Raw genomic sequence first — 16,697 nt, forward strand, 5'->3', positions numbered from 1 at the left:
GACTAATTGGAAAAGACTGTTACTGGGAAAGATTGAAGGTAAAAGGATAAGGGGACGGTAGAGGATGAAATGGTTAGATAGCATCACAGAATGAATGGACATGAAATTGAGCAAACTCCAGGAGACAGTGGATGACAGGGCAGACGGGTGTGCTGCAGTCCATGGGTTCACAAAGAGTTGGACACAACTTAGTGAATAAACAACAACAATGGCCATATGGGAGAAGATTCTAAAAAAGAGTGGATATATGTGTATGTATAATAGACTCACTTTGCTATACCCCTGAAACTAAGACAACATTTGAAATCGGCTATTCTCCTATAATAATTTTATAAAAAAGAAAAAGAATACCTAGATGAGGGAAAAAAAAGACTGCTGTGTTGGTTGACTGGTAAAAGGGTCATCTTTTCACTTCTACGTGTGCATAGACAGAACTCCCTTTGCATAGAGAGAGACATATTAGACGTTTATTCCAATTCTTGCCCTACCCATCCAACACTAGTCTTTTCAGTTTCTCCCCTTTACTAAGCCAAAGAAACAGGGTTAGTCTTGAATTGCATAGAGGCCTTCAAAGTGTAGGCCCTAAATACTAGTATCTTCTCATTGGTAATTTTTTTCTTAAACTAGATCAGCCGTCTGTCAATCCTAGGGCAGTAAAACAAAATCTCAGCCGTACAAGCACCCAGTTTATAGGCATACTTAGTAGCATTTTATTTGTTCCTTCTATCGTTTCATCTTATTTGTAATGTCTGCCACCCGTCTGCCATTCTTAAAATGCATCTTCTGAGACAATGAATTTCCTCTTTTCCCCTGCAAGTGAAGGCTGTTAGTGAAACGGGTAAGTGGTGCCTTCTGCTGCAGAGCTAGCTGGAAGCGTTTGCGGTCACTGAGCCACCTCTCCTCCTGTCACTTCACCCTAATTGTGTCACCAGCATGGCCGTCTTTCAGTTAGATGGGAAATGTCAGGCAGTTTCCCAGTGTTGGTATCTTTTGTAGTGCTCATGGCAGTGTGCCCGACCTGGGGTTACAAAAACTCTGAAAAACATCCACCACCCTTAGAAAGCACAATTACTGACTATTTTACACTTTCTGATACCTGCATCTTTTAATAAATCTATCACTGGAACAGTAGTTCCCAATGCCTGGTATCTTAGAATTCCAGGGCTTTAGGAAATCTGAATGTGAAATGTTTCAGGATTTAAGCTAGTAGGATTTTGGTCTTAAGCAACAGAAAGTCCAGTTTGGGCAGCTTCAGCAATGTCATTGGAAAGTCCTTGGTGGACTGCAGGAAGGGTTTGATCCAGCTCGTTGCTCTGTTTTCCTCTGTGGAGCTAGTTTACCTTCAGATTCATCCTATGTGTAGTCATAGGACAGTTCTAACAACTGCTGGGCTATAGATTTTCTTGACCAAGCCAAGCAGGAGAGTGCAAAGGGGAGTCTTAAGCTTTTTGAAAAGATTCTTAAACTTTTAATTGGATGAATTTCCAGCACATTCTGCTTTCTTGATGGCCAGGGATATGGGATGTGTTAATATCCTAGGTAATATTTTTCCATCACTGGAGCTGGGTGTTTTCAACCTCCCCAGAAACCTGTGACTCCTCACTGTCCCTTGGTCCTGTGTGAGAGGGGTTTGAAGGAAAGGATGCTGGGCCCACAGCTTCAAATGTAAACCTCAGTGAGCTGTTTTTTTATGTTTCAAAAGGCCTAAAGTTGATTCAGTACTTTTCATGAGAAAGCACTTCAGGCGTTAAGCAAAATGTCAAGTTCCTTTGGCTTTTGGCCATGCATATTGTAATCAGTGAGCTCTGATTGGCGCTTTGGTAGATACTCTGTCTTAACTCTTAACAAATAAATATTAGTTGGTAAGATTTTCGGAAACTTTGTGGAGGTAAAAGTGCTTTAGAACTTGATAAAGTAGTTCATTGTGGTTAAAAAAGAATTTGTAAACTTCACCCTTCTGAGTCGATAGATAATAGATTGAACGAGTTAGTAATCCACCTAAGAAGTGATGACCAGTTGGAATACTATGCAGATATGGGGAAAAAAAAAAAGTGACCTCTAGTTGTACTAGTTTTATTTCTGCAGTTTAAAATTTAGCCTTTCAAGTTTTTCTTTCCAGATATAGAAAGTTCTGTGTTTTATTAGCATGTTTTTTAAAAACATTAATCATATGGAAAGAAAGAGATGATGAATTTTAACACTGCTGTGACAGAGTCCATGACTCAGCAACAGAAATTATTGTTGGTGGAATCACCAAAAAACATTTCTCTTTTGGGGGAAGGTAGTTTAATTGAAAGTCTTCAGAAGAGATGCATATTCTGTAAGAGTAATGAGAGGCAAATGCAATAATGCAAGACTGTTTTACAAAAAGAAATCTCTAAAATAAGTTGAATAAGTTGTTGAATAAAGTTGTTGAATAAACTTCATTGTTAAAGAGTAAGCGTCGAGCTTATACAACATTGAAGAGTGTCAAGTGTTTTGATGGTAATGTGAGCTTACTCTAAGGTACAGGAGGTCCTCCATGCTCCATGCATCTTGGAAGCGTTTCCATAAGAGTGAAGAAAGCTATGGGAACCTTCTAATATCATACTGGATATTTTATCTATGCAGACTGATCTTCTCTGTGAAGCATTTGGCCTAGCTCCTGCTGAGCTGCTTGGCCTTAGCATTGCTATTGTTTTACCTGACTTACTCAGCATTGGTTGTTTTGGACTGACTGTCTCACCCATTGCCAGACGAGGAATTCTTGGCCAGTGTGTCAGGGTCTTGTGAATGTAGAACAAGACCCTGCTGCTCCTGATGGGGATGCTGGCCGCCTCAGTGTTCTTGGGTAGCCTGCCTGACCTCCTGTCCACTAGGGGTCCACAGCTCAGACTCCACTCTGACCTTAGAAAACAGATTGCTACATCTGAATATCTTATTTACATAGTCTCTAGTTTTGTATCCCAAGCCTCCTGACTGCACCCATCTTCTTGGTTTATTATTTTTCAAACTTCTTTGCTTTTCACAGGCATTTTTCATGACTTGGCTTATGGTTTCCCTGATTTTGATCTAAATACCACCTATACTTTATGAGCTTTAACTTCTTTCATTTACTGGAATATAGATGAGTCTGTTTAAAAAGGAGATTTTACATCATCCCTTTAAACAAAAGGTGGTGTCAGTCGCCAGAGTTCTATGAAGGTAAATAACTACTATGAAGGTAAAATGGTAGTATACACAGGAGTTGGCAAACCTTTTCTGTAAGGGACCAAGGAGTAAGTATTTTCAGCTTCACAGGCCTTATGGTCTTTTTTGCACCTGCTTACCTCCATTGTACCCCCAGATCAGCAAGGAAACAACACGTAAATGAGTGGGCATAACTATGTTCCAATAAAATTTTATTTTTGGACATCGAAATGTGATTGTCATAATTTTTTCATTTTATGGAATAGTATTCTTCCTTTGATTTTTTTCCCCACCAAAGCCTTTAAAATATAAAATGTCTTCTTATCTCATGTGCTTTACAAAAATTGGCAACAGGCCAGGTTTGCCCACAGACCATCATTTGCTGATCCCTGATATTAGGTTGGTGCAAATGTAATTGCAGTTTCAGACTGAATTTTAAATCATCATAACTAGGCTCAAACACATCTTTCTTAATCAAAATAGGAACCATTATAGTCAACACATTTTGCCAACGAGAAATAAGTATTTATTGCTGTGGTGTAATAATCCATTCTTCGAGAACTGAGAAACTCTTGGAAGGCATTTTCTGCCTCCTGCTGGTTGTAGAAGCGTTTTGCTGCAAAATGTTGAGGTGCTTGAAGAAGTGGTCTTTGGTTGGCAAGAGGTCAGGTGAATGAATATGGCAGATGAGGGGAAACTTTGTAGCCCAATTCGTTCAACTTTTGTGACATGCGGTCGGACATTGTGGTGGAGAAGAATTAGGCCCATTCTTTTGACCAATACTGGCCACAGGCATTGCGGTTTCCAGTGCCCCTCATCAATTTGCTGAGCATACTTCTCAGCTCTAATGGTTTCACTGGAGTTCAGAAAGCTGTAGTGGATCAGGCAGGCAACAGACCACCAGTGACCATGATCTCTTTTCAGTATGAGTTTGGCTTTGGGAAGTGCTTTGGAGCTTTTTCTCAGTCCATCTAATGAGCTGGTTGTTGCCAGTTTTCGTATAAAATCCACTTTTCATCACTCGTCACAATCCAGTCAAGAAATGTTTCATTGTTGTTGTGTAGAATAAAAGAAGACTACACTTCAAAGCAGTGATTATTTTTGGTTTGTGGTCAGCTTATGAGACACCAACTTATTGAGCTGTCTCACCTTTCCAGTTTGCTTCAAATGCTGAATGACCGTAGAATGGTTGACGTTGAGTTCTTCGGCAACTTTTCGTATAGTTTTAAGAGGATCAGCTGATGTAAGATGATGGCTCTCAGTTAGTGGTTGCCAACTTCTGATGGCCACCCGCTGCGCTCCTCATCTTCAAGGCTCTGGTCTCCTTTGCGAAACTTTTGAACCGCCACTGTGTTGTATGTTCATTTACAGTTCCTGGGCCAAATGTGATGTTGATGTTGGGAGTTGTCTCTGCTGCTTGACCCATTTTGAACTTGAAAAAGAAAATTGTTCGAATTTACATTTTGTCTAACATCATTTCCATAGTCTAAAATAAATATAAAATAAACAAGTAATAAATCATTAGCAAAAAAAAGCAAGAAATGCCCATTAAAATGGTGTATAATATAACTACATTTATTTAAGAATGGATTCCAATTCAAACAGCAAAGTTCAACAATGCAAAACTGCAATTATTTCTTCTCATCGTATCCTGTTGCCTACTTCTTCTTAAGGTCCTGAGCTGGAGGGGTTGTCTCTTTTTTAAAAAAAATGGACTTCAGCATTTGTGAAGTGTCTGTGTGTGTGTGCGCTCAGTTGCTTCAGTCACGTCAGACGCTCTGTGACCTCATGTACCTTTGCCCGCCAGGTTCCTCTCTCCATGGGATTATCCCGGCATAAATACTGAGCTGGGTTGCCATTTATGTTTGAAGTTTCAGTTCAGCTCAGTTGCTCAGTCGTGTCCTACTATTTGCGACCCCTTGGAGTGCAGCACGCCAGGCCTTCCTGTCCATCACCAACTTCCGGAGTTTACTTAAACTCATGTCCATTGAGTTGGTGATGTCATCCAACCATCTCATCCTCTGTCGTCACCCTCTCCTCCTGCCTTCAGTCTTTCCCAGCATCAAGGTCTTTTCAAATGCATCAGTTCTTTGCATCAAGTGGCCAAAGTGTCAACGTTCCAGCTTCAACATCAGTCCTTCCAGTGAGCACCCAGGACTGATCTCCTATAGGATGGACTGGTTGAATCTCCTTGCAGTCCACGGGACTCTCAAGAGTCTTCTCCAACACCAGCACCCAAATGATCCTAACATAATTAGAAGGGTTGAAATGGAATTGGAAAGAGAATAACTATGTAGTTCAGTGTCATTTGTTGTAATGTCTGTACTACCCACAATCATCAGAGTGGTTTAAGTCCCAAACTTCAGGGTTGCCTTGTGCCTTGGTTCTACCCAGTTCTTCTAATCATCACCCAGATAACATCAAGGGAAAGATACAGATAGCACCAGAGTGAAATGAAAGGCAGGGAAAGGGAGAGAGTTCAACAGTATAGCTGGAAACAGTCAAAATTCATGATGAGAGAGGAGGGAATGAGAGAATGCCTTTTTGGATAAGGGATCAAATATCTGAAAGAGGAAAAGAGGAACTTCTTAGACCAGAAGTTGATAAGAATTTGAATATTTTGCCAGCCAATCCATTACCCTCTCTCATCTTGCTGGTAGCGTCGCATGATGGAATGGTACGGGATTTTGTGTATTAACCATTCATCTCCCAGGAGGAGCATCTTTGGTGTTTGTGTATCATGTTGTTCTATTCCAGAAGTTTCTGATGTTAGCATTTCATCTCCCTTGCAAAAAGGAACAAGGGAAATTGGTGACCCAGGATAATATTTCTTTATTCAACACTTTCTATTCCTTTGGGGTGGCTCATTGAGTGATAAACTTTAAATACAAGTTTTTTATTTTCTTGGCCTGTATTGATTCTGTTTTGAATATGACTTGCACAGGAATCCTTGACGCATTTCTTGACAAAATTCTGTATTTAAAAAACAAGAACTAGTGTGACTTCAACTCATAACTTGTGATAAACATCTCAAAGGTACGAGAATTTAGGTGGTAACCGTATTGGACTATTTTGCCTTCTATTGTGATAGATAAACCCACCAAATTCTGGGCAAGCATTTTTATATAGCATTCATAGAGTGATGATCATTACTACTTTAACCTGAAAAGTAATCAGTGTTAATGTTACCAGCAAAAGAATGATTTCTATTTCAAAACAAACTTCTTAAAACACAGTTGTTTTTTCAAGTTGCTTTACTTTCCAGGATCAACATGAACCAGGAAACCTTATACAGGGGTATTAGCTGATATGTTCTTAAGTGTGGTAGTAGAGCTGTTAAGTAATTACTCAAGTTGGGAAAAGAGATCTGGTTTCAGATTCAGGCTAAGCTACTTTGTGACCTTCAAAAAGTTTTTTTAAGCCTCAATTTTCCATTTGAAGATGCAGGTGAAAAGTCACCTACCTCACTTCAGGAATTGAACATATTCTGATTTATCAGATGCTTTGGGGTTGAATGGGCTTATGCAAAAACAGTTTTGCATAAAACTGTTGCAAAAAAGGCAGTGTATAGTATGTAAGAATAATATTTCCTTGATGTGATATTTATTTGCCTAATTAGGTAAAAGTAGTTCTGATTATTGTTCTGTTTGGATGCCTCAGCTGAAGTTAAATAGTGGAAGATATTTAAATCTAGGAGTCAGAAGTGCTTTAAATATCTCTCTCACCTTTCTGCATTTTTTATGTCTAGTTTAAAATTATTTTCTCTTCTCTAAAAGGACAGTAGGTGTGAAGTCCATATGGGTCAGAATTTGGGTACCTTCACATCAGTGATTGTGGCCCACTGAAATCTTGTTGCGTAAATTCAGGAAGTGTTGACTCACACATTTTAACACCTTAACATCAGTTCCATTGTTCCTGCTTACCTATTCACCATTGCATTTTTAACTCCAGTTTTTATTAATTTTGAGAATGAAAAAGGATGAAGCATCTATTCTGCATTTCACTCAGTTTCAAGTTTCTGTAGGTTAAAGATGAATAAATACAACAGATAACATTAGGTCCTTCTCTGTCTTCCCTTCTTTTGCTAGCTGTCATCTTTTTTTCAGTTTTTTTGCATCAGCTTCTACATCTGGAGGGATATATGTGACCTGGAAAAGTCTTCCTCCAGCCCCATGGTTCTCAGCTTCTGTCTGGGCAGTGAAAGAGGCTCATAGCACAATGCCATTGAAGGATGCTAAGTATTCATTTATATAAAGTTGGAAGTTGAAGATGGTAGTATGATTTTTCCTGGGTTCTATTTCGGAATAAAGCAAATTCTAGATGTAACCATTTAATGCCATTTTGGGTTCAGAGGATCCCAAGCTCCAGGTTGTTGTTGTTTTTCCAAGTGGCTAAGCCAACAATTCAAATAAAACTTTATTCCTAACTCGGATCATTACACAATACCTCATACCATTAGTTGGGAATATGTTAACCACAATGCCTGGTAATTTTTAAGATACCAGTCACAACTGTTAAGTACAAAGATGAATGTATTATTCAAATACTATATGTGAATTGATTAGGTGGAGTCCAGGAACATATTTATCCCAATGAGAACAAATTGTTCTAGCACTGTAGCTTTTGGGAACTCAGCCATACCAGTTAGCTACCTCCAGGCCTCACTTTACTTGTCTGTCACTTCAGTTCAGTTCAGTCGCTCATTCGTGTCTGACTCTTTGCAACCCCATGGACTGCAGCACGCCAGGCCTCCCTGTCCATCACCAACTCCTGGAGTTTACTCAAACTTGTGTCCATTGAGTCGGTGATGCCATCCAACCATCTCATCTTCTTATCGTCCCCTTCTCCTCCTGACTTCAGTCTTACCCAGCATCAGGGTGTTTTCCAGTGAGTCAGTTCTTTGTATCAATTGGCCAAAGTATTGTAGTATCAGCTTCAACATCAGTCCTTCCAGTGAACACCCAGACTGATTTCCTTTAGGATGGACTGTTTGTATATTCTTGCAGTCCAAGAGACTCTCAGGAGTCTTCTCCAACACCACAGTTCAAAAGCATCAATTCTTCAATGCTCAGCTTTCTTTATAGTCCAACTCTCACATCTGTACATACTGGAAAAACCATAGCCTTGACTAGATGGACCTTTGTTGACAGAGTAATGTCTCTTTTTTTTAACTTGCTGTCTAGGTTGGTCATAATTATTCTTCCAAGGAGTAAGTGTCTTTTTATTTCATGGCTGCAGTCACCATCTGCAGTGATTTGGGAGCCCACGAAAATAAAGTCTGACACTGTTTCCACTGTTTCTCCATCTATTTGCCATAAAGTGTAGGGATCAGATGCCATAATCTTGGTTTTCTGAATGTTGAGCTTTAAGCCAACTTTTTCACTCTTCTCTTTCACTTTCATCAAGAGGCTTTTTAGTTCTTCACTTTCTGCCATAAGGGTGGTGTCATCTGCATATCGGAGGTTATTGATATTTTTCCCAGCAATCTTGATTCCAGCTTGTGCTTGCTCCAGCCCAGCGTTTCTCATGATGTACTCTGCATAGAAGTTAAATAAGCAGGGTGACAATATACAGCTTTGACATACTTCTTTTCTTATTTGGAACCAGTCTGTTGTTCCATGTCGAGTTCTAACTGTTGCTTCCTGACCTGCATACAGGTTTCTCAAGAGGCAGGTCAGGTGCCATCTCTCTCAGAATTTTCCACAGTTGATTGTGATCCACACAGTCAAAGGCTTTGGCATAGTCACTAAAGCAGAAATAGATGTTTTTCTGGAACTTTTTTGCTTTTTTGATGATCCAGCAGATGTTTGCAATTTGATTCCTGCTTCCTCTGCCTTTTTCTAAAACCAGCTTGAATATCTGGAAGTTCACAGTTCACATACTGTTGAAGCCTGGCGTGGAGAATTTCGAGCATTACTTTACTAGCATTTAAGATGAGTGTAGTTGTGTGGTAGTTTGAGCATTATTTGGCATTGCGTTTCTTTGGGAATTTTGTAACTAGACGTATGTTTTGACCGCTTTCATCCTTTTCCCCCTTCCCCTACCTACTAGCTACCTTCTCACCTCTGCTGACCACAGATCTCATATTTTTATCTATGAATTTTGTTTTTGAGATGTAATTGATAAACAACACTACACATTACTTACTGATGCACAGCATAGTAATTGGATAATTCTATATATACCTTACAAAATGATCACCATGATAAATCTAGTTACCATCTGTCACCATACAGAGATATTACATCATTATTGACTATATTTGGCACACTATACATGCATTTTTGTGACTCATTTGTTTTGTAACTGGAAGTTTGTACCTCTTTATCTCCCTCACCCATTTCACTCTTCCTTTCAACCTCTCTGTTCGAAAATAGGAAAAATAAGTTCATTTTGAAAGTTAATATTTCAGTGCCCACCAGGTAATGTAAATTTTAAGGATAATTTTACAAAGTCTACTTCACTACCGAGACCTTCTAGCTTTGTTTTTATCAGCAGCTAAAGCGAGTGATTTCTTCATCTTTGTCCTTTTAATATCATTTTATTATTTCCACGTGTTAAATCAGAGTATTTTAGTTGGATAAACCATTTCATTTCCTCATCATGCTTCTGTCTAGAATGTCTCCTTGTACTTTTCATTCTTTACTTGGGGAGATATCCAAGTTCTCAGATATAGAACATTTAGGACCTAATTTTAATGTAATAAGCTGAGAATTCACTCGAAGGTGGCTTGTAGTTACTTCTGTCTAGATTTTCCTATCTCCCAAGGTGAGATATGCTATACAAAAATGTGAAAACGAGACCAAAAGCAAGTGTACACATCATTGCATGACACTGAAATCACCTACCGTTTTTTTCCCCATATCACACTGTTTAGTCTTGTCTGGATTCCAGCTGTTTCTTTACTTAGGCCAACTTGTTGTGTCTTCCTTTGCATTTATCTGAGAAGAAGAATTGAGAGAAACCCTTACAATTCTCTTCTCAGAAAGGACCCCTGACTTGTTTCCACTTATCCGCAGATATCGGTGAGCTCTTTTTGTGTGTGTGTGAACACATTTAGAGGTAATGGGTTTTGCCTTGATCTGATAACTGATGGAATGTTCTCTCCTCCTCAAGGCAGTTCTGTGGGGATTCGACTGTTGACATGGCTTGGGATATTCTCAATCTGATTAGCAGGGATGTCAGCTTTCCTTCGAGTGCAGGACCAGGTAGTCTTTTATTGTTCAACATTTTAACCTTTGGGTATGAACAGAAACAGACTCACAGACATAGAACTGAAATTTATGGTTTCAAACAGAAAAATGAATGAGGGGATAAATTAGGATCTTGAGATGAGCAGATACAAGTGCTGCATCCTAAATAAATAAACAATAACATCTGACTCTATAGCACAGGGAACTTAATTCACTATCCTGTAATAAACCATAGTAGAAGAGAATATGAAAACATATACTTTCTAATGTGTGTGTGTGTGTATGTGTGTGTGTATGTATAATCACTGGATCACTTTGCTGACACCAGAAACTAACACATTATAAGTCAACTATACATCAAAAAAAAAAAAAAAAAAGTCTGGTAGTCACAGGGAGAAATCGGAGTAAAAATTAATGAAGCCAGCTTTGATACAGTTGCCTCTCTGTTCAGGAAGTGCAGGAAGCTTGCTATTTTATCTGTCCAGGATATTTAGTGTCTCTTGCTTTTGAATATAGGCAAGTAAATAATTGCATCTGGTTATGATCCTTGAGGACAGTGCTCTTACTTGGGTCATTGCGCAATAATAACTTCTCAGCTTTTTGTTCCTTGTTGTCCTTTGAGGGTTCAGATCCTCCTGAAGTTCATTTTATGACTTGTGTATGTGGCATAGAATGAGCATACTCAATCAAATACTTCCACAAGAGGCTCTTAATAGTATGTGTACAAAATACTTCCGTGTTTTAGTGGAAGTTACTCCATTATGACCCTTTATGCACGCTCCCCGCTGAGAAAACATTCTAGAAACGGATGTCAACCCAGGGAGATTCATTCATTCCATACGTTTTCTAATTTCCAAAAATGTACACCGTCAATATTTTTTCTTAATTGAACAGTTTGTTGAACAGACGGGTGCTTTAATTATGGTGGTCTAAATTTACACACATTGCAGTGGTATTTTGCTACATTAATTACCTTACTTGTCAAGAGTAACAGGTAATTACTACATCAACTCACCCTCCTGCAGTACATGGAAACATAACTTTATTTGAACAGATACAATACACCAGATTATAGCCACCCCACACCCTAGGTTGTGATAAGAGATAGCCGTGCTCACAGTATTTGTTTTACCATGAGGAAAGGAGAGAGGTGAGCTGACCCTTTTCCTTGTGTCTGTCCACCTAAGATGAAAGTCCAGAAACTATGTCACGGATTCAAAGAATCTGGACTGGAAGGAACCTTTGGAATAATTGAATTCATTAAATCTTCTCCTTGCAATGAGTTTCAGATAGTGACTTTTCTAAGTATGGACAAGAAGTAAAATTAATGTCCAGTCCAGAATTGGCACTGATTTCTCCCCACCAGGCTGCTAGAAAGCTTAGAAATGTGAACGACTTTTAAAAAATAATTCTAGAAAAGTCATTTGGTATAAGACATTTTGAATATTTGTTCGCTCACCTCCCTCATCTGAACTTCTCACCGTTGCTTCAGCTGCCTTGTGAAGAGTATCCATCCCGCATTCTGCTGAACTGCCGGGTCCTGCTCATGTCATTTGCTTTCCTCTTCAGTGTATGGGTGTCAGCTTCTATGACAAGTCGTGTTAAAATTCTAGTTAAACATATTTTTTTTTGTAAAGGTGTGAACATTTTTGAGCATCTAGGATGCCCTTAGCAGAAATGCAGCATTACTTCTCCTGGTTGCCATGGCACAGAAAGAAACGATTGTGTTAGCTTTTAGGTGTGGCACGGAATATACTCAATGACGTAATAGAGGCGGTCTGTCTTGAAAGGCTTTGTCCCCTTTTTAGTCAAACACCTGTGACAAAATTACGAACTGTGGTTAACATACACCACTTACAAGTGGTTTTTCAGCGTCAACCAGGGTAGAGGAGCTCAGCTTGCAAAGGACTTTCTTCCCCTTTGTGCCTGGCAGTGGGAGTGGGCTGGCATTAGGAGGAAGCTCAGGATGTCTAAGGGTTACGGACACAGCCTTGCAGAAGCGACAGGGGTGGTTGGTAGAGGATAGAGGGGGCCTCTTGGGGGATTTGAAATGTGCAACCAAGCATCTCCCCAGCCTTTGACCCACTTCAGCTTCCCAGGCCTGAAATTGTGAAACAGACGCCTCATTCTTGAAACTGTAGTCTTTTCATGAGCCATTACACATCTCCCTGGGCTCTGGAACTGGTGATATTATAGACTATGGTTGTTGACTTTTTCCTTAGTTTTTTTTTTTAAATTAAAAGATTGCATAGGCTAATTATTATAATTTAGTCATTCGTGCACCTGGCAGATCTCTCTTGAGTGTCTGCTGTGTGACGGTCATTGTGCTGCGTGTGGCGGGGCGGGGGCCGCTGAGTGAAGAAGCAGGTAGGGCAGATCCTTGCTCCCATGGAGTTTGCCTTCCAGTGGAGGAAGCAGCGCGTCAGTAATGCAGTGCAGCGGAGGGGCAGTGTGTTCACAGAATAAACAGACGTGAAGCAAGCAGTCCATACATCCTGTACCTTGGCAGGGTCATTTAAGACAGCCTGATCAGAGCAGGCGGCATGAAAGAGATGGTATCTAATTTAAGTTACAAAGGTTAAAAGTGTTCTCTGTATACAAAGAGCTAAAGGAAGAACATTTTAGGCAGAGAGAAAGGTGAGGGCTAAGCCTCAAGAGTTACTAGTAAGAGCAGATATGGGAACAGAGAGCTGTTAGTAAGAATGGGGGTGAGGGATGGGGATGGGATGGGAGAAGTTGGAGCGGGACATTGGGCCCTGCATGACAGGGCAAAGGGCTGGGTCTTATTTGAGACTGATGCAAAGTCCTCCAAGACAGCCACTTCCAATTCAGGGTGCAGAACAGACTACACAGGTGACTCCCAGGGACAGGATTGCAGAGCTTCAGGTGTTTTCCAGAGAGTAGCCTTCTTTGGGAGAGGGGCTGTGGCCTTGGTCCCCAGAGATTGGGCATGGAACTCTGGAAAAGGCCCTACCTAAAACAGGCTCAGCTGGTCCTTGTTAGGAGAAGAGCATCTTCCTCCTGGGCTGGCATCCGGATGCAGGTGGACAAGGAAGTCCTCCAACTTCAGCTGTGGTGGCTGAACCTGCAGCAGCTTCACCTGGGGACAGAAATGTGAGTTTTCTGGCCTTACCACAGCCTTAGTGAATCAGAAACTCTGGGTTAGGACCCAGCAGTCCTGCTTTAATGAACTTTTTGGGTGACAGTGATGAGCATGCAAGTTTGAAAGCCCCTCTTTATAAGCTATATTAGTGCCACCGTAAGAACTTAACAGTTCTCCAGACTCACTGTTCTCAGTCTGCAGATGAGGGGACCCGGTCAAAGACAAGAACTTAGTGGTGATCCTGTGCTGATGAGAACCTGGCTCTCTTGATCTTATTCTAAGTGCTCTTTATTCTTGGGTTTATGGATTTAAAGAATAAACAAAGTCCACTTTGGTTTTCTTGAGGGATCATTGTGATATTTATAAAACGGAGGAGACAGATGGATATTTAAGAAGGAATAGTGCTGCGGTCTGTGAACTGAGGCTGCCTCGTTTCTCCTAATATTATTTTCTCAGATAATTTAGAAAAGCAGTTTTAGTGTGAATAACCTGCTTCTGTCTCCCTGTCAGTGGTAGAAAAACAAGTGTTTTGTCTTAAGTTACAGCATTGAGACACTTAGCAAAGTGTAATTGCATTCTTTTATTTCTGTATTACTCAATGTACTTGGCCTTGTTTTTGGATTAGGAGTCCTGGTACTCCCAAGTGATATTTATAAAGTCATGGTAGAAGGCAGAAGGTGGATTATATTAAGGCCCGCTGTTTGTGCTTTCTTGTTTCTGTTTTTTTTAAAAAATTTTTTAAATTTTACTTTACAATACTGCAAGAGAATCATAGGATTGCCCTCTTCCCTGGCTAAGTCCTGCTCACCTTTGATGTCTTTGGCTTCCAGATCATTTGTAACATGCAGCCTTTTCTGACCTCCTGTGCTTAGGTCACATCTCTCGGTTGATATTTTCCACTTGCTTTAATTGTTTCTTGGTAGACTGTGGCCCTCATCAGGGCAGAGACCACACTGGTCACAATTTGAAGCTATACGCAGCTTTGAACACAGTGTCTGGCCCAAGGTAATTACAGAAAAAGTTAACCATCACATGAATGCTTGCCCTCTTAATTGATTCATCATTTGTTACTCTCTTACCAAAACCCAGTTCTTGGAAGACGTGGTGATAGATTTTCTAAAAGGAGAATATACAGAATATTAAGACATGGTCCCATGGTGGAGACAAAGCCAAAAGTAAGTATGTATTCAAGGAAATCCTAATGAGGGCTACAATAGAGTGTGAAGTACATTAGTCAGGATGTGGTGTGCTAGCTGCCATGACTAACAGCCCACAGATTTTGGAAACTTACCATAGTAAAGATGTATGTCATGGTCCCTCATGTCTGTGTGTGCCCATAGAACTGTCTCCATCCTCTACTTGCCATGAGAACTTGGGCTCTCCATGCTCTTGGAGGAAGAACAGGGAACATGGTTGTTTTGGGGTTTTTTTGGGGGGGGAGGTCAGGCTTAGAAGTGGTATGCCTTTCTTTTGCTCCATCCAATGGACAAGAAATCAGACACTTGGTCCCAACATAAGAGTCAGGAAAACAGGGCAACATAATCTTCCTGTGTGCCCATGAAGAGGAAACTGAAATGGCACTGGTTATTATGTGCTAATGCCACACATTATGTTACTTTGGTTTTGGCCACTAATGTTTAATCACAGTAAAGCATAGCACCTCTTGTTTTTGTAGGCTGCTCATCAATAAACACCCTTGTTTTCCTGGAGATCAGGAAGAGCCATGCCCTTCAGAGGACCTTGATTGGTGTGTGTCACAAGGAAGATGTCTTTTATTTCATTCCCAAGTGAAATCCCATCTTCCTCTGGGGTGGGGCAGGGTGATTTGTTGATGATCCAGCTGTGGCTTGCCTTCATTCCACTGGAAGTTGGAATATTCTATCCCAGGTGGGAGTGTGACTACACACAGGTTGGGTTTCCCCTGGCAAGACCTGTTTGTATTTGTTCTGCAGCTGGCCCTATCTTTCTCTTCTCTTCCTCGAGTTGACAGGTTTGCAGAAAAGAGCTTGCTGGTGAGGAGGATGCACAAAATTTTCCATACTGACCGTTGTTCTGGGCTTACAGAAGACCCATGGGCAAATGCTTATGTCTTAGGGAAAAAACTGAAGTTACTTTTAAGACTTAAGTGTTTTGTGTAGGTCTCCTCCATTGCAGGCAGATTCTTTACCAGCTAAGCCACAAGGAAAGCACAAGAATACTGGAGTGGGTAGTCTATCTCTTCTCCAGCGGATCTTCCCGACCTAGGAATCGGACTGGGATCTCCTGCACTGCAGGTGGATTCTTTACCCACTGAGCTACCAGAGAAGCCCATTTGTGTACTCATATCAGGTTATTTTAAAGAAGATATTATGGGGAATTTTTCATAATACATTAAGTGGAGGAAAATGTATAATAAAGTATTTACAATGCCCTGTTTTCTTCTGTTTTTTTAGAATGAGAGGCTCGGCAGGGCCACTGGAGATATGTAGTTGAGCTAAAGGCTGGAGAGATGTCCAGTGGCCAGATCATGAGGGCCTTGTATGGGTTAAGGGCAAGTTTTGATCTCTTTTTCCCCAAGTACTGGGGAGTCCCTGAAAGTATGCAAGTGCAGGGTGAGTATGCCCTCATGCATGTGTGTGTCTGAGACAGAGAGCGACTGGCTGAGAGAGAGAGGACAGGGATGAGTGGTGACTGCCTTTGCCGTGTGTTTTTTGACTGCTGGGGAAGGACCTCCACAGCTGAGAGTGAGTGTGGAGTCAGCATGGAACCCTCTTCCATCTCCTCCCTCTTTCTGCTAAGTTACTTGTCAATCAGGAGCTCACCTTTCCCATTTCAAAGCAGGGTAAAACATTGGGGTAAGTATTTATGAAGTGCCAAGCTTCACGATCAATACATATGTTGTTTTAAAGGAGCCAATGACTTAGAATTGTTTTAAGTTATTAAAAGACTTAAGTTATTGAAAGACAAACTTACTGTATGCCAGTGTGGAAAGAAGAGACAAAGTATAATTTTTGAATCAGGCAAATGATTTACAGCAATAATCCTCAAGGAATCAAGCTGTTTCTACTAAGTTGTTTTGTTCTTTGAAAGACTTAAAGTATAAAAAATTCATTTACTTACAGAATTTCATGAAGAGGACTTTTTAAAAGTAAGGTGGACTGTTCAGTTGCTTTGAGGAATCTTAATTTAATGGATGAGATTCTGTAACACCGTGTTTGGGACATGAGAGATGTCATGAATCTCTGCTCTCAAGA

General features: G+C 40.5%; 2 protein-coding genes and 1 long non-coding RNA gene across 8 annotated transcripts in view; 2 read left to right on the plus strand and 1 right to left on the minus strand.

Moving 5' to 3' along the window:
- EIF4E3 (eukaryotic translation initiation factor 4E family member 3) overlaps window positions 1-16,697 on the plus strand; it is a 524,749-nt gene that overhangs the window by 348,515 nt on the left and 159,537 nt on the right. The gene's annotated exons all lie outside the window — the stretch shown is intronic.
- FOXP1 (forkhead box P1) overlaps window positions 1-16,697 on the plus strand; it is a 622,410-nt gene that overhangs the window by 206,409 nt on the left and 399,304 nt on the right. The window lies entirely within an intron of this gene.
- On the minus strand, window positions 3,350-12,087 carry LOC138424547 (uncharacterized). Its single transcript, XR_011250858.1, has 3 exons — window positions 11,821-12,087; window positions 10,017-10,109; window positions 3,350-4,600 (listed from the first exon to the last, which is right to left on the minus strand). It is a non-coding gene; the product is annotated as an uncharacterized lncRNA (long non-coding RNA).

This window comes from Ovis canadensis, chromosome 19 (assembly GCF_042477335.2).
Source record: "Ovis canadensis isolate MfBH-ARS-UI-01 breed Bighorn chromosome 19, ARS-UI_OviCan_v2, whole genome shotgun sequence".
Classification (NCBI taxonomy): domain Eukaryota; kingdom Metazoa; phylum Chordata; class Mammalia; order Artiodactyla; family Bovidae; genus Ovis; species Ovis canadensis.